Below are 21,235 nucleotides of genomic sequence, written 5' to 3'. Positions count from 1 at the left end.
GCAAGGATTGGGGGCATAATATTTTCGTTGTTTTCTACTTGTAGGAATGATTTCGATGATCTGAAAACATCTAATCAGCTGGGTGTCTATGATAAGTGCCTTCACATTAAGGTGAAATCACCACACATACCTCAACTCCGCTTATTTGTATGCTACAAGGAGGTGCCCATCATTTCTTTGTCTGTTTGGAGGGAATTTTTTTATCATGTAATCCAGGTCTCTGCGAAATTTGTCCAAGGATATGAACAAAAAAGGGTCATTGTGGACAAGATAATTAATATTGCACATGAAAAGAAAGGAACTCTAATTTGCCTGCTATGTTTGTAAAACGCTCAATGATGAAAATTAAGCTTTTCAAATCCAGTGACTAGGTTTTAGTTGCATCTCATCTTACATCTCATCTTGCATTTCATTTTGCATCTCATGAATTTAGAGTGATTTCGGTATGGTAACAATGATCTCTTTATTTTCTGAATGAGAGCTGGAAGCTTCATCATTTCTCAGCTAAGTGGTCTCTTTTTCCTCATCATTTCTCCGATCGAGTACTTGTGTATTGAGATGTTATCTGCATACATGAGCATCTTATATAGATCCATACATTTCATTTTATACTTATTTGCATTCATATTATTGCATGAAGAAAATTAAACATTTGCATTACTAGTTACCCATTCTCCTCATTTATTTGCATCATCCTTTATTTGTATAAAAAGAAACAAAAATAAACATCCATATTCCATTTGCATTCATTCATCTATACTGAAAAGATATGCATACATATGGAATAAAGCATATAGAACAACATCTCATAATCAATCAACACAAGTATGATGAAATCAAATCAAGAGCTTGTAAATCGGCTGTCCTGAGTCCATTTTTGGGATCGAAATCAAAATTTGATGTGAATTCTCTCATTGAAATTTCATGACATTGACCACTTAGCTCTTTCATCAACTGCCCATTCTCTTCTTCAATTTGTGCTCAATTTCTCGTTAATCAACGCTAAATCTCAATTTAATTCTCACATTAACTCTGATTTTAATCTTCAACATTAACCTTTGTGCTCAAATGACTTATAATCACTCAAAATAAAATTGCCTACAATCACTACGCAACCCTCACTATCTTTCGATTTCACTCCTAAGGGGGCATACTCATGACCTTATGACCAACTCACATCTTCAAATGTTGAGGAAATTTTCAAATCTCCATCAAAAGTCAAGCAAAAATCTTTTTTTAACTAAAAAAAATCAATCAAATTCTTATCGCTAGGGGCATTTCAACTTCTTCGCTTTATATCAAGTTGAGATTTCTTGATCATCTGAATCAAATCAATCTCTATGGGCATATCAGTTTCATCGCTTCATATCAAGCTGATATTTGTCTACGTCTGAATAAATCTCTTAACGTTAATCAGTTTCATTGCTTTTCATCAAGCTGATTATTCATTTAAACTCAATCAAAGGTTTAAAGAGTATCTTTGATCACACTCAATCTAAACAGGTGTTCAGTTTCATTGCATCAAATCAAGTTGGACAGTTTATCTTCGCTCATCGTGTCTTGATCAATCAAGCTCAAGATCGATTTTATCTTCACTCGTTGTGTCTAGTTCAATCAAGTTCTAGATCACTAAGATCTGCTTCTTGATCAATCAAGTTCAAGTTCAGTATCTTTTATTTTCTACCATTCCTAGTTCAATCAAGTTTGGGATCGGTATCACTTTAATCAACTCTGTTCATCTTCATCGCTTCAAATCAAGCTAAACACCTTGCTCTTCATCTGCTTCATGATCAATCAAGTTCAGAACTGGTATCTCCTAGACATCAACTATTCTTTGAACCAACGTGTTGCTCGCACATTAATTCAAAGAGGGGCAAATGTAATACCCTAAAAATGGTCATCTAAACCATGGGCCCCTAATCTCGACAACATCACCAAGGTCCTAACCAAAGGCAATTTATTAAATCTTGAGCACACAATTAATTCTTTAATCATCAAATGTCACATGGCAAATTAATCAACCAATATTAATTAAATATTTATTTAATTAATTAATCCTTCCAAGTAAATCATTTTAAACAATTATCCTATTTATTTTAATTGAATATCCTAGCATATTTAATTAAATAAATTAAACTACCACAAATCTTCAAAAAAGGAAACAAATCAAGAAAGAGGAATTGGAAATTATGAGCACAAATCTTCAAAAAAGGAAATAAATCAAAAAAGGAATTAATTAAAAAAAAAAAGAATTAAAATTTGAGAAAAGAAATCAATTGGAGATAATCTTGAAAAACTAATTAAAAATTGATAAATAATCTCAAAGAAAGCAATTAAAACAATTAAATATTAAAATTGAATGAAATAGAGAATAAATCAGTTTTTCTGATTTTATCTCAATTTTAGTTCAATTTCTTTTAAAACTGAGAAAAGCATCCAATCACATCAATTAACCTAGATTGTGCTTCCTCTTGAAAAATCTTGACCGCTCATCATCATTTGATCTCAGCCTTTGGTTTCTTTCTGAATTTTCTATAAATTCAGGCTCTCATCTCTCATTCAAAAATCCTAGAGAATATATTGTTATCCTATTGTTTTTGCTCTAGGTTCATTGAGAATATGCATTGAGATATTTGCATATTAGTTATTTCATATTTCTTAAATATTTAGCTTAAATATTCATATATTGCTTAAATCATGTTAGATTAATCTTGCATCCATCTAGCTCATATTCATGCTCATGTAGATTTAAAAATCCTTCATTTAGGTGTTGTCTGGTCATTGGATAGCTTAGCAATCTGAGAGAAATCTAAACTCGCATCTACTAGAAGGCAATGGGTTGCTTTGTAATGGTTTGTTATTTATTGATTATTGATTTACTAACCATGCATCTAATGACTTAATTGAAGTGTTGTGTATTCAGATACAGATACAGGTCCACTTTTCACACACACACACCCTACCACCACTACTTTCCATCAATAGCTTCTAATAATGGCAATGTATGATTACTCCTCAGAGATCAACCTTGAGATTGTGAAAATCTTCCACCGTAGTGCTTGGCATATCATCAAGTTGCACTGCCCATTTGGAGAGCCTATCCACCATGTCATTCATTGATCTCCTCACATGCCAAGTTTCAAACTCTTCAAAAGCTTCTAGTAAATGCTTGGCAACGAATATGTATTTATTCAAAATCCATGCATGTATGTCACCAATTTTTAGTGCATGATAATAATCAATGAATCTCCTTCAAGCTAATTTTCAAAAGACCTAATTTTTCCCCATTTTCAAAGCTTCAATAGCCACTTACGTCTTAGCTTAATTATCCGTTCCCGCTAGCATTTTTTACACTCCAATTGCTACAATATTAACTTTTTAGTCTTGCGCCATAAATTCAATTCTTGACGGCCTTGGATTGCCCTTCGAAGCCCCCTCAAAATTTATTTTAAACCATGCTTCCCCTGGTTTGGACCACTCCACCACTTTCATTTTCTCGGATTCTAGATTAACCTAGGCCTATTAATGGGCCAGATTATATTCATATTTGTACTATAATGTTTATGTTATATTATAATTATTAATATTATTTTGTTGAAGTGAGAGTTATAGTTAATATTATAAAACTATAATTAAAATAATATAATTTTGAATTAACAATAATTCAAAAATATAATTAAGAATTATAACAAATATTTTTATCACAATAATACGAAGGCAAGTACTCGTTTAATATTTACCTAATAAAATATGTCTTCAGTTAAGTTCTCAATTTAGAAAAAATCAACCCTTTTTTCTCTTTCATCTAAATATTGATATACATCAAATAATATTTCTTATTTAAATTATAAATATTTCTAATCAATTATTTCCTACAACAATCTAGTTTTAATAATAATAACAATTTTTTAATATAATCAAAGAATGTTAATATCATTTTGATAAATTTATTAAATTATTATTCATTTAAATATTGTATTTATTTAGATAATAATATTTTAAAATCAGTATCTTATTAACATGTAATATTATAATATCATATTAAAAAAATATATTTAATATTAAATTTATGTATTAAAATTTAAAATTTAATATTTAATACTTTATAGGGAGTCATGGCCCCACTATTTTTGGGGTCCGCATCCCAAGGGGTGGCCATGTAGGTTTTAAAACATGTGGCCCCATTAATGGGTCGCAAGCCCATACTTCTTAAAAAAAGCTATTTAAAATTTTCTTTTAAACTAGCACTTGCACCAAAATAAGGTGCAATGGTTATGTCGATAGTAATATATACTTTCAATAACATATTGGAAGGTAGAAAATTAAATAATAAAAAAACTGTATTTATTAATTATAATTATTTGTGATATAAATGAATTGGTTTTAAAATATAAAATTTAAAGACAATTGTATGCAAATGTCAAAATCTAAATACAAATGTAAGCAAATTCATTCGAAAATATAAATTATATCAAGATTTGAACTTTGAAGACAAAAACAACAATAAATAGTTTTAATTAATTAATATTATTAATATTTTTAATCAGTCATTTTTTTAATAAAATAAAATATTTGTAAGTAAAAATAATTTAAATATTATTAATATTTATTATTGGAGAATTTATTTTAATTCTTGTAAATCAATATAAAAAAAAATTATATTACTATGTATGTTATACTAATAAAGAAGTTAGTTAAGCCCCTATTAAAAAAATGTAATGCATGATAAATTTGAAGATAAATATAAAGTAAAATATTTGTATGTAATAATTTTACCTAGAATAATCTTGCTAAGTAAAAAATGTATCATGAAATTCAACCATTGAGAATAAAATAATAAAATATTAATCTTTTGTAATTGATAATATAATAAAAAAAATGGAAGAATCTTGTTAAATTAAAAATGCGTCACAAAGTTGAACCAGTGAGAATACAATAATAAAATCTTAATCTTCTGAGTTAAAAATGTATCACAAAATTCAACCATTGCAAATACAATAATAAAATCTTAATCTTTTGTAATTCATAATATAATAATAAAAATCTTAATCTTTTGTAATTCATAATATAATAATAAAAATCTTATGAATAATTTAATTTTAATTTTAATTTGCACACCACTTTTAAACATTAAATTAGATTTACCGTCCATGGTTAACCCTCATAACCCCAAGTGTGGGAATCGCCAAAACCTTTAAATTCAGTCAATCAATTTTGATGGAGGAATGCTTCCAAATGAAAATGGGGTTCTTCAATATGTTTAAGGCAACTGACGTTAAGTTTTCCCCTTTACAATAAAAAATACTAAACCTCTACCTGCAGCATTACTAATAACAGCAAAAACCGGCAACGTTACCAATAACGACAAAAACCAGTCAAGAATTTTCCTATCTTGAAAATTGTAATTGATTTTGTTGAGACTTTTGTAGAGATATGGATATGTCACTTTAAAATTTGCATCTCTCTTTATGTCTGCTACTCGCTAGTGGGTCTAGATGATGCCAAACACGAAGGGTTTAGTTCGATGTATTGTCTAATTAACTAAGTGCGACCATTTGGGAAAGATCAACGACTCTCATACTGAGCAAAACCTAGAGTTGTTGCTATGTGTCTGGGCACATTGATGGAAATATTAATGCTTTGTTTACAATTATTATGCATTTTTGTCACCTTGAACTTTGAAATTACTTCCTTCCTTGGATTACATTCCCCATCTAGGAACTTATTTTTCCTGTATTAGAAATTATCCACAGGGTGTTTGTCTTCATTGTCATATATTGAAATAGCCATAGATAAAACAACAAAACAAATGCCTTAATTTAACAGATGTAACGATATAATTATTTTAGAATGAAAAAAAGAAATAAAAAATGCATCGGCGCTTACATATTCTTGAAGAGGACAAAAAATCTTCACGAAAACCGTACCTCAAGATTTGTGCTAATTGTGTTTTTGTTTTCAATGATGCTAGTGAGAAAATAGATTGGAAATGTCGATCTGACATGTTGTCTCTGCTGCTCATATGGCTAAGTTGTGGTTTTCTTCTCTGTCTCAGATTCGAAGTCGCTAGAGTAGGTGCATTAGAAGGTGGTGCATTTATCAGTAGTCATTGACCTCCGCCAATGGTTCCAACTATATTCCATTATGGATTTTGCATCGTACAAATCATTAAAACTATGCTCTGTAAATATTAATTGTCCGAGAGATTCCTACTCCGGGAAAACTTCCCACGTGAGACATCAAACAATTTTGATGGAAGCTTTAGTCTATCGGTTAATTATTTAGTCTCAACTTTTTCCCCTTACCTGAAGATGGTTTTACAATGGGCTAAGCCTTTTGTTGGCAAGGTTTGCTGGGCAAATGTGGACAAGCAAGTCCACTTAAAACAAAGCCTATCGGCTAAATATTGTTAAAATTATATATTGATTTATAATATAATTATATATATTTTTAAAATATTCTCTTAAGAATGTAGGTTGCGGTCTCACTATTATTTAAAATTAGATTATTATCAATAATATTATTTTATTAATTATTTAATGTTTAATATTTAATTTTATATAAAATTAAATAAAGTATTTGTAGCATCGGAATTAGGAATCATCAAAGCAATATATAAAAGGACATATTATTCATTATTAGCTCAATCCCAAACACACATTGCAATGATCTAATCCTAAGCACACTCAATAGAGACATGAAAACAAAGCATTCAAAAGCAAATATTCATGCAAACCAGATGACGATTTGGATGCTTCTTCCATGCGGCTCCATTGTTCTTCTTTCTTCTCCCAATAGGTTTGTTGTGGATCTCACCTTCAAGTGCATATACCTAATTATGAAAGCAAGATTGATATTCAAGAATACTCGAAGCGTAAGTTCAATAATCTGATCAGGGATTCGGGATTAGCTTTGATTGATGAAGATCATCCAATTTATAGAGAAATTGGAGAAATGAACAAATTAGCATGATAGTGATTCGAATGGAAATTCAAATCAAGAATAGCAAAATTATGACATATCTATGACAAATTGCTATGCAAGGCTTATGACAATTCTATGACAAATTTCTATGTCAAGAATTTATGACAATTTATGACAAATTCTATGACAAATTTCTATGTCAAGAATTTATGACAATTTATGACAAATTTCTATGTCATTTCCATAAATTTAGGAGAGAAATAGGAGGAAATTGAATTTAAGAATTAAGAAATTAGAAAAATAGGGAAAAGAGGAATTAAGAAATTAGAAATTAAGTAAATTAATTAATAATCTTTCATTTACTAATTAATTCACAAAAGAGGAATAATTAGCCAATTAAATGAATATTTAATTGTGATGAGAATACTTAGGATAAATAAGTAATTTATTAATCCTAAAGGAAGAAAATGATAAGCAAGGTTAAATGACTAAATCATGAAACCCTAAAGAGATGGATTAGCAATGCAAAGATGACAATTAGGTCTTGACAAAGGATAGTTGATATCGATTCGATCATGATTTTGAATTGATAAATGAACAGTGTTGATAAATGATTTAATTGAGAAAATGCGCCAATTGACGAGGAACAATGGCAAATTGATCAAATTGACATGATTGAAAAGGACAAGGATCGATGACGAATCGATCGCAATATGACAAGATTGACAAAAGGACAAAGATCGACCAAAATCATGATTAAAGATTGTTATCGACAAGACCTAATTCAAAAGCGAGACAAATGAAGAATACAGAAGAATGACTCGATGCTCGCAAATGATAAAGATCAAGTGCGTGACATAAGAGAAATGTTAATGCGACACAAAAACCTAAAATGAGGCAATGCGCAAATGTTAAAGTATGACTTCGCAAGCGTTGACCATTTTTAGGTGTCTACATTTTGCCCCTCTTTGAGACAATGCGATTCTGAGCATTGTTTCAAAGAACAATAATGAAAATGCCCCAGACAATAATAATGACATATGCATGCCCCCTCAACGAATTGGCCGGAAACATGCAGAAAAGAGGCCAATTGATCGATAAGAATGATAGGATCGAACGGATTGACAATCGGATACCGGACGCATGAAGGACAAGCAATTTAAGGTGCACAAGACCGTGACCAACATAAGATGGAGAGGACGCATGTCCATCTATGCAATGACAAAGAGCTATAAATGAGACCAAGAGGTTGAAAATGGCTCATTTGCACTAGACAAAGAGGAGAATTTGTTGCTCTGGACAAGGACACTTGCAGATAGATGGCGAACATTCCAATGGTGGATCACCTTGGAGAACGTGTACGCACATTCTGACGACCGGACGATGCAGGAGCAGCGGTATGGATCTCAAAAACTCATGTTTTCAATTTCATGAATTTTGATTGCTTTCGGGACATTGCGAGGCCCACGGGGGATGAAAAAGAGGACTTCTGCGCTTGTGTAGTCTAATTCTGCGCTTGTGTCAGGTGTTCTGCGCTTGTGTAGGAAGACACAAGCGCAATTTACCTGACACAGGCGCAGGTTCTCTGACACAGGCGCAAGAGTGCATGAAAACCCTAGTTTTGGTCAAAATGACATGCAAATGATCGGAAAAGGGGGGATAAGGGTAGGATAGGTCAATGTAGATGAAAAACACCCTGATTTGGACATGAAAATGAGGAAATGCAACCCGTAGGAGCAAACCCTAAAACTGACAAAATTTGCCCCAATTGTGATGCAGAGTCGACAGTATCCGTTGATCACACGGGAGAATCGACCAGACTGTTTCATGCTACGACATAGACTCAGGAGCACAGAGAGAGACACATTAGCAGGACTGGGGATATATTACATCACATACATGCCTGAGATTAGGGCAACACAGGATTGCTTACCGCATTGGCAGAGCGATGGCATTCGGAGACCTCCTCATTCCATTTGGCGACTGGCGAGGTGACAGTGACTCTAGAGGATGTATGGCGCATCCTCCGCATTCTGATTCATGGAGAGATGATAGAGTACAACCCAGTGATAGGGAGAGATGCATTGTGTAGACTATTTGAGTGCGACACAGATGATCTGGACATTGTCGAGAGGGAGATCGGCTGGGAGAGCATGGCTTCCGAGTATGACCGACGATATGTGGTGATAGCAGTGGTGATAGCATGTCTACTAGCAGGAGATAGAAGAGGACATGGATTCCCTATTGGATGGGGAAGAGTGCTGGAGCGGATGGCGACAGAGGGGATAGTATATGCATGGGGACCATGTGTACTGGCTATGCTGTATTTTCAGCTGCATCAGATAGCGTATCAGGGAGTGCAGACTTTGAGCTGTGGAGTTACACTGCTACAGGTATCGGCATTTGAGCACATAGCCATATGTCGACCGATTACAGATAGATAGATTGTACCACACCGACCATATGTGTATTGCTATGGTGGAGCACTGAGACAGGGTCCTTTTGGATACATACTATATTGGCGACATGAGCTAGACAGATTGAGAGAATTCATATGGAGGCCATATCGTGATTGCCCCAGATGGTCAGATGACAGTGAGGAGCTACCCTATTGTAGACAGGAGAGATACTTGATTGGGCGACCAGTGAACCACTAGAGAGTGATTGAGTTGTACCTACCAGAGAGAGTCAGACGACAGTTTGGAGAGAGGCAGGATGTACCTAGGAGGACTGCACACTTCGCCCGATCTCACAAAGAGATGAGTCAGTGGGGGAGTATGATTCAGCCACACATAGCCTATGCCGACTTTGCACAGCTACAGCCGAGACAGTGGGAGTGGAGGTCAGATGTGGTGGATGCTGGGACGATAGAGGAGTATGAGACATGGTTTGCACGACGACGGCCAGTGCCTTTGACTGATCCTGATATTCCAGTACCTAGGAGACAGGAGGACTTCCCACTCACAGGAGAGGAGGGAGATGATGAGGATGAGGAGGATGACGAGGGTGATGATGAGATTGATGGGGATGATGGTGGGGAGGATGATGATGGAGATGATGATGGGGAGGATGAGCCAGACTCAGCTGATCAGGAGACATTGCAGGATATTCCTATAGAACCGGGGACAGCTAGGACAGAGGAGATGGATACGTGCAGGGCTACCATAGCGAGCCAGTAGGATTATATTGCAACATTGGAGAGATAGAATGCCATTTTGAGGATAGAACGAGATACAGCAATAGCTCAGGCACAGCGAGAGGGACAGAGAGTCACTGAGTTCATTGGATCGATTAGGGATGCTAGTGCACGGGAGATGGCACAAATGTTGGTAGAGACCAGAGAGGAGAGACTGTATTGGAGGACACTATATGAGAGTGCAGTTCCATCGGAGCGGAGAGCACCTTCATATCGGGCACGATCGAGGACAGAGAGCAGGTCACGCTCTCGGAGGTCATTGAGCAGCATAGGAGTGAGTGGACCTATGAGACCACCACAGCCAGGACCAGGAGGGACATCATCCGTGAGACATGGTAGGGATGAGGAGGATAGAGGGAGCACCCAGTGACAAAGGCACGTACTCCTTAGACAGTGGACATTATGTAGTTTGTCATTTTGTAGTCAGCCTGCGGGCCATACTTAGGACAGATAGTCCGATTTTGTACTCCGACATGATTGTGATATGTGATATGATATGCATCGATATGATTGGATGCTATATGTTATGATTTGTAGTTATTTTCCTATGTATGGATGACTTATGCACTTTTTATGAACATGTATGGATGTATTTTTATGTGTTTTTGATGTATTTATGAAATGAAATGGATAAAATACTTGATGTAATATGTGATGGAATGCAAATGTACTAACCAAATGGATGCAGGATGCAACATATGTGTTTGGATATCGGAGCACTAGACCAAACTGACTATCCGGACTGATGGAAGAAATGTTAGTAAGAAGAAATAAGACAGAGGACAATTAGAGATGACGAAAAACTTGCTTTCAGTAATGCACTTTGTAGGTGAGAACCTTTATTTTTATGTAGCAAAATGGATGCGTAGCTTCATGGCATTGAAGGCCAGAGCTAAAATGCAACCCTTTTTTGCAAAAGACAGACACATCATAGACAAGCAACACTCACAATCAAAAAAGAAAAGGATCATGAACCATCCCGGTCACTCTAAATCACTCAGTGACATCATCGAGCAACATAGGAACATGATCGAAGCCAAATATAAATCAATAAAAAGATAAGATGCACAAATTCCAACAAATCAAACAAACATCTTGATCTTCATTGTCAAAAGTTGAAAGTGCTGATAGGACGATCATGCTGTCTGGTTTCAGGACATGCGGTACCCCGTCTAAGACAAGACATAGTCTGGTTTCGAGTATACCACACCCTGTATAAGACCCATGATAGTAGAGACAAGGACAAATGATTTGGATACTAATGTTCGATTGAGATGACAATTGTGATCAGTTTGAATGTTTGGTTTGAGTGAAAAAGTTCATCTGTTTAAGTGTGATTTCATTAAAGCACAATGTTTGATTGATTGTGAGGCATTGGATGGATGCTCAGTGATCTGTCTTATGCACCAAGAGGATATTTATTGCAAAATGCGTGTTTTTTGGATTTTAATGTTTTGAAATTTTTTTGTTCATTTTTTCAGGACTTTATTTGATTTTTTTGTTTTTATTTCAGGACATTTTTCAATTTTTATGATTGTTTTTTCAGGACTTTTTTCAATTTTTTATGATTTTTGCCCCCAGTGTCTAGCAAGGCAAGGAAGATGACAAGAGAATAAATAGGCTTTCTAAAATAATGGTGGATAGAGGGAAGACAAAGGCCTTTTATCATGGAGACAATACAGATGCAATTTTCAAGGGCTATGGTGTGATGGGACAAGAGACTGGATATGACAATGTAAAGCAAGAGCATGGCATGAGGGACATGTCAAGAGGTTTTTGAAACCATGTTTAAATTTTGCGTCCTTATGTCGGATCAAGATCAAGGAATGAAAAAGAGTGTTTGGATAGTGATAAGATATTGATAGGATAAGCAAGACCAAGAATGGATAAGGGACATGGATTGAAGGTCGGGATTGGCTAAGAGACAGTGGCAGAAAGTTGCAATAAGCCAGGGAATATGGATGAAAAGTTATAATAAGCAAATGGATAAATGACCAAAAGCTATGATGGACTAAAAGCTGCAAATAAGATGTGTGATGCTCATGATGATCGTCAGCCTTGTCAAGATCAAATGTGGAAAGGGAAAATGGACATGAGGGACAATAGGATATGAAGGGTAATGACATGGTATGATAGGATAATGAAGGGCAATAGGATATGAAGGAGGAAAACTGCCCCCAAGTGTGATTGTGCAAGAAGTTCATAAATTACGCATGACGCCTGTTTGCCAGGTTTTCATCATGGTACTTGCCCAAGGCCCCTGTTTGCCAGGTTTTCACCAATGGACGAATTATTTTTCTTTACTTTTTTTCTTTTTCTTTTTTTTTTTGTCTCTTTTTTTTTTCACTTTTTTTTTTTTTTGTATTTTGACTTTCTCAATAGAAGATGGACACATGATAGGGTATGGAAGAAGGACTCAAGCATCTTTTTTCTTTTTTTTTGGATAGTAGCCTTGAAATAAATGGACCATGACCTTTAAAAGTATGCTCAAAGACGTTGGTAGGATAAGGACATGGAAAATGACATGAAACTAAGGCAAGGATTTATGCAAAGGATGGGATCAAAGGGATCGAAGGATGAAACATATGCATTGGATAATGGATAGGGTATTGGAAGAATTGTGCTTCAGTGGATGGAAATGTTGGCAAGATCGACATTGGCACACACCTTGAGGGGTGATGGACTGATGGAGGAAAGACGTATTTTGGATATTGAGATTTGGATGGAGGAATAGCGTGGGATTTTGGGACATAAGGGCCCAAAATGGATGAAGAAGGTGATGGAGGAACAAATTTGAGAGGGTTGGATGGAGGAATAGCAACTTTGGATGCCAAGTTGGATGTTTCTTTAGGCTTTTGTGCTTCAAGAAGCCGCTTAGGGATCCACATGGTTTTTTATTTTTCATGCTTTTGTGGTTCCTTGGAGTGCATTGCTTGCACAAGGGATTTAGGAACCCATATATATTTTGACTTTGCTTTATTTTGCTCAATGGGCCTTTGTGGCTTTTTGGATATTTCTTTTTCTTTATAGATCATATTTTCCTTTGTTTTGACATGTCGATTATATTGGACATGTTGATCCTTGAATACATGTAGATTGCTAGACTTATGACGTTTACACTTGGCATCCAAATTGCTTGGAAGAGGGAATGAATGTCGGTGTGGATGGGAACGATATGGAGGCATGTGGGATGGATGGAAGGTTCTCCAAGATGTGTGCCTTTGCTGATGTTGCATAGGAGATGGAGGGATATAGGGACCTAGAATGGATGGAAGGGATGATGGGGAAGGTGGACATTTGGATTTTGACTTTGAAGGGATACCAATGCCTTGAGTGTGAGCTCTATAGCCATGACCATTAGTATATTCTTTGATATGAAGGGGTTCTTGCTCATGGAGGTCTACTCCTTTGCCTTTATGAATATCTTGACTTGTAGGAGACTCTTTTCTTTGGGACGAAGACGCGAGTCCATTATGAGGTGGATATGGTATGAGAGAAATAATGAGATCTTGAAGTGGATCGGATTTCACCAAAGTGGAAGAACCCATTGTGCATGTCAAGGGTTCATGAACATCTTGCACTGACATGTTAGAATCGCGAGGGGGATTAGGATCATGAGGGGGACTAGGATTGTGTAGTGGACATGGTTCAATGATAGGCTCTTCAAGAGATGGAATGGGAGACATAATGGGATCATCACAAGAAATGTGATCTTGGAGTGTATATGTTGGATTAGGATGAGGAGATGGAGGAACAAGTGGATCTTGTGGAGGATCTGAAGGAATGATAGGGTCTTGTGTTGGAAATGAATTTGGAAGGATACTTTGATCTTGACAAGGAGGAAGATCATTGGATTCCTCTTTAAAGGTGCTTTGTTCTTGACTTTCAATGGGATCATCGGAAAGGATGGAAGGGATATCTTGATCTTGCTCAAGGAATGGAGTTTCAATGGGATTTGAAAGGACATTGTTTTCATGAAATGGAAGGGGATCGTTTGGGGTTGGATGGACTGGGATATCTTGACCTTGCTCGGGGAGTGGAATGTCAATAGGACTTTGGATAGGATGGACAAGAATAGGAGAATCATCGTGAATGTCTAGGAAGATAGGGTCCTGGTCAACAATTGGATGGGATGATAAGGTTTCAGGATCTTGATCTTGATTTTCTTGAGGACTCATTTCTTCGTGCTCTAAATTATCCTCTTGACATGAGGTTGGACTTTGGATATGCATGGAGGATTCTGACAAGGGATCAATGGTTTGGCATGAAGGAAATGCACTTTGAACATTTGTGATGGATTCTGGCAAGGAGTCAATGCTTGAACATGAGGAAGAGGGACTTCGAATGGGATCCTCTAAAATAGGTAATGGCAATAAAGTGCATTGTGGCATTGGGTCTTGTATTTCTGAAACATGACAAGGATGTGCATCATGAATTGGATTATATTGGCAATCAATTATGGATAGCCCTTGGATAATTGCATCCTTGGATGTATTATTTGATGAGGACAACATGGAAGGTTCTTGGGAAACTTCTAAAGGTATAGGGATAGATGCCACTGGAGAGTCAATTTGTTTGCAGGGGGATGAGACATTGCTAGACATAAGTGTATTATCTTTATCTTCCTCAAAGAATTCACTTGGTCGTTTCCTTAAGATCATTGCAATAAAGCCACCTTTCTTTCGAGGTTTTGACATAGTTGGATCTGGAATTTGAACTTGTTTTTGGTTTGATGTCATGTTTTGATATTGGACTTGGTTTAATCGTTCTGACATGTTTGAAACTTGGGTTGGTGTGTGTTGCAACCTTTGTTTTTGAATGTTTGGTTGTTGTTGTTGATACTGAGTTGTCCATTGAGTTTGTTGTTGATACTTGATAGTCGGTTGGACATATTGTTGAAATTGGACCATTGGTTGTATTGGTTGTATATGTTGAACAATTGGTTGAACCATTGGTTGTGATGGTTGAAAATCTGATTGATAGTAAACACCTTCTTGTTCTTGTTGTGGAGGCACATAATGTTGAAATTGATGTTGTCTCTTTTCTTGAAATTGTTTCATCATCTCTATTTGGGAGAGGAGAGCTGGTATGTCTGATCGTTCAAGAAGAGATTTGACATCAATTGGCTCAATATTTGGATTTCGACCTGGAAGTTTTCGAAACATTTTGGACATTTGTGATCTATTCTTCTGAATGTTTTTCACTCTTTGTTCCAATATCTCATTTTCTTGAGCTATTTTCTCCTCTAGTTTTTGTATTTGGAGATTTGTTTCATCATAAAAGTTTGATCAATGTTGCTTTGTTGTTGGGTTGGATATAATTGTGATTGCCTTGTCGGTTGATATGTCAAACTTTGTTGCATCATTGGTGCTTGGAACCTTGTTTCAATAGACATGTCACTATGCAAATGCAATATTTTTGGAATTTTTCAAGGGCAATATATGATATGCAACTAAATGCAAACTAAATGAATGAGAATGAAATCTATGGCAAGAATGCAACCTATGTTTTTGGTTGTTTTTCAAGATTTTGACAAACTTTTGAAATGCAAATCTAAAAATGAGACCCTTAGGAAATTGAAATGATGTCTAGACCTCAAAGGACAAAAGGACCAAGTGACAAAAGGACAAAATGACAATGTCTCCCCTATATGCTTGGATACTAAGCTAGGTTTGACCAAATGACATTGATGACAAAAGGACAAAAGGTTTGATAAGGTCTAGACTTCCTAACAATAACTTAGGGTTCTATCAAAGATTTGGATTACTCAAGTATGACAAAACCTAGTTTTGAGACTATATGGAAAAGGGACAATTACCATGCAAGTGACCTTAATATGATATGATAATGACCTAAGCTTAATGAAGATACCTAGGGTAGGCAATGTATGACAATGGTATGACTTTAATGCAAGAGGACATATGCAAATGGATGACTTTTATTGAAAAGAGTATGAGTTAGGTGAAACCTAACCTTGGTACTTGACAATGAACTTTGCAAAATGCAACCTAGGATGAACCTAAATGTAAGTGACATGAATGTTAAGACAAGATTTTGAACAATGTTTGCTGACCATGTTTGAAGATAAGTTTTGAATCTTGATAAACTTTTGTTGGATGAATGTCTCTTGTGTTTAACCTTGTGTTTTGATCAATTTGTTTTTGCTTTTGAAATGGGATGCAATTCAACTTTTGACAAGCAAAGAATACAAGATATTGCAACTTAGACTCAAGACAATCATGCTCATTTCCACATTTCTTATGGTAGGCAAAGACATTAGGTACTTGAGAGGTAGACTCATTATGGGATTCAAGGAGAATACATAGATGCTTGACCCCACGGGCTCCCCTCCATGGCACTCACTTCTCAGGGCAGCCAAGCATCAGTCCCCATGGAAATCTCCCCATGGCGAACTTAGTATCTCTTCCAAGTATCCAAATTTGTCCTTCTCAAGCAACTAGAAGGGTTTTTGGCCTCTAAAAACAAGGTATGTAGTAAGGATTTCTGTTAAGCATTACTCCTTGATGTCACTCAAGCGTGATTGAGACATTAAGCCCATCAAGATACCAAACAAATGTAGTCACGCAAGCATGATTTAGACCAAGAGGCCCTACTTAGATGTTGATATGAGAAAGAGTCTAAGGGTCATCACTTCCCAAGTAACTGCAATTCCCACGTAACACTTCCTTCAAAGCTTTCGCTCATCAGGTATTTTTTTATAGTGAGTTAGAATGCCAAGGAATTCTAGCCGTACTCACTTTGGGTCATTCCCTTCTCACGATTATCACTTTCTTGCAAAAGCAAAGTGGTCGGGAAGGCAGGCCCTCTAAATGTGACACACAATCAACAACACAAGCATGGTATCGAAGATCTGGATTTCTGATCACCCTATGAAGGATGAGAGCATACTCTCCTACTCCAATGTCATACTTAACAATCAAAGAAAACAAATGTTCATTCCCACCTATTTATAAATCACTAAGTGCCTAATTAAAAATCTCAAACACACAGTTTGGTTGTTTCTCCAAGGCAACCTGCAAAACCCAAGTTAGAGGTTTGATTTGTTGTCTTTGACCATCGATTCTGCATAACACATGTTAGTAGTTTGATTTATATTCTTTGCCATGCGTATGCCAAGATTCTGCACAAATAATTAGTACCAAAATCCAAAGCACAAAAAACAGAATGCAAAAACACCAAAAATTTCAAGTAAACACTGCATTTTTTACCTCTGTTCTGGACTTTACACAGGCGCAGAACTCATGACACAGGCGCAGAACCCATGACACAAGCGCAGAATGTCACCTACACAAGCGCAGAATGCTCAACACAGGCGCAGGTTGCATCACACAGGCGCAGGAGTCTCCAGAATACCCTGCACGACCCTGTTTTTGGGTTTTTTGGCCTGCAAATCAACTTGAGAGCACTCAAAACACCATAAAGAGGTTAGAAGGTTAGTTTTTCACATCGGGTTCACCAATTAATGTAGCATCGGAATTAGGAATCATCAAAGCAATATATAAAAGGACATATTATTCATTATTAGCTCAATCCCAAACACACATTGCAATGATCTAATCCTAAGCACACTCAATAGAGACATGAAAACAAAGCATTCAAAAGCAAATATTCATGCAAACCAGATGACGATTTGGATGCTTCTTCCATGCAGCTCCATTGTTCTTCTTTCTTCTCCCAATAGGTTTGTTGTGGATCTCACCTTCAAGTGCATATACCTAATTATGAAAGCAAGATTGATATTCAAGAATACTCGAAGCGTAAGTTCAATAATCTGATCAGGGATTCGGGATTAGCTTTGATTGATGAAGATCATCCAATTTATAGAGAAATTGGAGAAATGAACAAATTAGCATGATAGTGATTCGAATGGAAATTCAAATCAAGAATAGCAAAATTATGACATATCTATGACAAATTGCTATGCAAGGCTTATGACAATTCTATGACAAATTTCTATGTCAAGAATTTATGACAATTTATGACAAATTCTATGACAAATTTCTATGTCAAGAATTTATGACAATTTATGACAAATTTCTATGTCATTTCCATAAATTTAGGAGAGAAATAGGAGGAAATTGAATTTAAGAATTAAGAAATTAGAAAAATAGGGAAAAGAGGAATTAAGAAATTAGAAATTAAGTAAATTAATTAATAATCTTTCATTTATTAATTAATTCACAAAAGAGGAATAATTAGCCAATTAAATGAATATTTAATTGTGATGAGAATACTTAGGATAAATAAGTAATTTATTAATCCTAAAGGAAGAAAATGATAAGCAAGGTTAAATGACTAAATCATGAAACCCTAAAGAGATGGATTAGCAATGCAAAGATGACAATTAGGTCTTGACAAAGGATAGTTGATATCGATTCGATCATGATTTTGAATTGATAAATGAACAGTGTTGATAAATGATTTAATTAAGAAAATGTGCCAATTGACGAGGAACAATGGCAAATTGATCAAATTGACATGATTGAAAAGGACAAGGATTGATGACGAATCGATCGCAATATGACAAGATTGACAAAAGGACAAAGATCGACCAAAATCATGATTAAAGATTGTTATCGACAAGACCTAATTCAAAAGAGAGACAAATGAAGAATATAGAAGAATGACTCGATGCTCGCAAATGATAAAGATCAAGTGCGTGACATAAGAGAAATGTTAATGCGACGCAAAAACCTAAAATGAGGCAATGCGCAAATGTTAAAGTATGACTTTGCAAGCGTTGACCATTTTTAGGTGTCTACAGTATTAATTTAGATTTATGTATATCATTTTTTTAATTTAATAATATTATAAGGATAAGATTAGTGAAAAATTTCAAAATATTCTCTTAAGATTGTAGGCTCTTAATCACAAGTTTTTTAGGAATCATTTTGTGGGTTGTCCGGGAATAAGAACTGCGGCGATGGGGGGTAAAGTTTTTTTTGTTGAGATTGTTAAATCCTCGAAGGTGGGTGAGAAGGTGGGGGTTTTAGCTCCTTTGAAATATGCAGAAGAATTATTGTCGAAAAAGGCAAATAAGGTTCTACCAGCGGTTTCTCCTAATTTATGTCCTCAGGGGGATAAGGTAAGTAAAAATGTCAACGACCCTAATCCGGCCAATGGTTCCTCTCCTCAGGTTTGGGCTCCTATTCCTTGTTTGGATCTTGTTGGGTCTTACATTTCCAATAAAACAAGTAGTTTGCATTCAATTTCTATCTCTGGGATTATTTGGGGAAATCAAATATGTTTGTCTAAATTACATCATAAATTGAAAAAATGTTGGTCGGGTATGTGTTATTTTCAGTTATTATCTGCTAATTTGTTCATCATTGTTTTTTATTCTCCTTCGGTAAGAGATGAGGTTCTTAAATCTAAATATCACTGGTTTGGAAATAATGTGATCTCTATTTCGGCTTGGAAACCTTTTTTTGTGCCTAATTGGTCTAAACCTAAATTTTGTCCAGTTTGGTTTGGTTTGCCTAATTTTCCATTCGAGTTCATGGATCCGAAGGTGTTACAAATGATTGGTGATAAGTTTGGCTCTTTTTTAACTTCTAAATCAAATATGATGGATGGGTGGTTTTGGTAAAAATTTGTGTCCTGGTTAGTCGTAATTGTGTTTGCCCTAGGACTTGTAATCTTAAATCTAATGATGGTATTTGGTGGCAACCGATTGATAAGTTGACTGATGATCTCCCTTTGTGTTCCTTAATTGTGGATGTGCTTTTGTTTATGGATTTTAAGGTAGGCAAGTCTAATAACCCAGAAATAGTAGTAAATCATTCTGTTATGGCCAAAGAGGCCAGTCCTAAAGCTTGTGAGCATTTATTGAATTCTACAACCTTGACTTCTTCTCTCCCAGAGCTTGATGTTAACATGTTAGATCATCCTAGGTCTTCTCTAAATCTCAGTGGTGTGGAGTCTCCTGTTAAGTTCCATAATGGTAACTATGTAGAGTTTCTGGATAAAATCCCAATATGGAAAATGATACTCTGGGGTTAGGACTTAGATCCGCTAATGAAACTTTGAATAAGGTAACTTCCTCAAACATTTTTATGAGTTCCCCAAATGAGGAACATCTGGTCCAACAAATTCAAGATTTAGTAAAGGATAAAGATAGGAGGGGTAATGATTTTCCTTTAGATGATGTGGTCATTATCCTGAATGTTAATGCAGTTCTTCAGGTTAATGAGCTTTTGAATTCTCATGATCTCCATCCGGATGAGCATGTAACTAAGCGAGTTGTTAATTATATTGAGTGTGATTTGAAAAATATTAATAAGTCCCTCCCTTTATCTGCTTCTAAGAATCCTTTTGAGGTGCTAGCTTCTAAATATTCTGAAGAGATTGTAGGAGAAATGGTGTTGCCTAATTTGAGTAAGAAATTGCCAATTGTCCAATCAAGTATGACTTTTTCATCTCCAGTGGTTTCTCCTCATAGGGGGAGACCTCCAAAAAACCATAAAACACAAATGGAGATTGATGCGGGTATTCAAAAGACCCTATCTACGTCTCCTATTGATATGCTAGGGAAGCATTCTTCTTCTTTGGGTAGACCTAAAAAGTTAGGTCTTTTTCTGAAACATTGGCAAAAAGAGCTAAGAATCCAGCTTCTAGCCCCCCCGTTACTAGGTTGGTGGCTGTTAAGAGGAATTTGTAGTATTCTTTTGGAGATAGTAAAATTTCTCCATCCTTTGGGAAGAGGGGAGATTCTGCCTCCCCTCGAGGACAATGAGGATCATTTCTTGGAATGTTAGGGGCTTAAATGCCCCTAAAAAGAGACACTTAATTAAGTCTCAGATTGTCTTAATTAAGTGTGATGTTTTTTTGCTTCAGGAAACTAAGTTGTCATTAGAATCTACATATATGACTTTTTCTTCTTGGAAAAGATGGAATCATGTTTCTGTTTCTTCCTCAGGGGCCTCAGGTGGTTTGACTCTTTTGTGGAATAGTTATAATATTGATCTACAACTTGTTGCTTTTGATACTAATTGGATGTTGTCTTTTGTCAAGAGTAAGGCCTCTAGTGTTAAATTTTGGCTTTTTAATAATCATGCTCCTGCATGTGTTCAAGATAAAAGTAAATTGTGGAGG

This window comes from Cryptomeria japonica, chromosome 1 (assembly GCF_030272615.1).
Source record: "Cryptomeria japonica chromosome 1, Sugi_1.0, whole genome shotgun sequence".
NCBI classification, from domain to species: domain Eukaryota; kingdom Viridiplantae; phylum Streptophyta; class Pinopsida; order Cupressales; family Cupressaceae; genus Cryptomeria; species Cryptomeria japonica.
Note: the sequence above shows the minus strand (reverse complement) of the source record.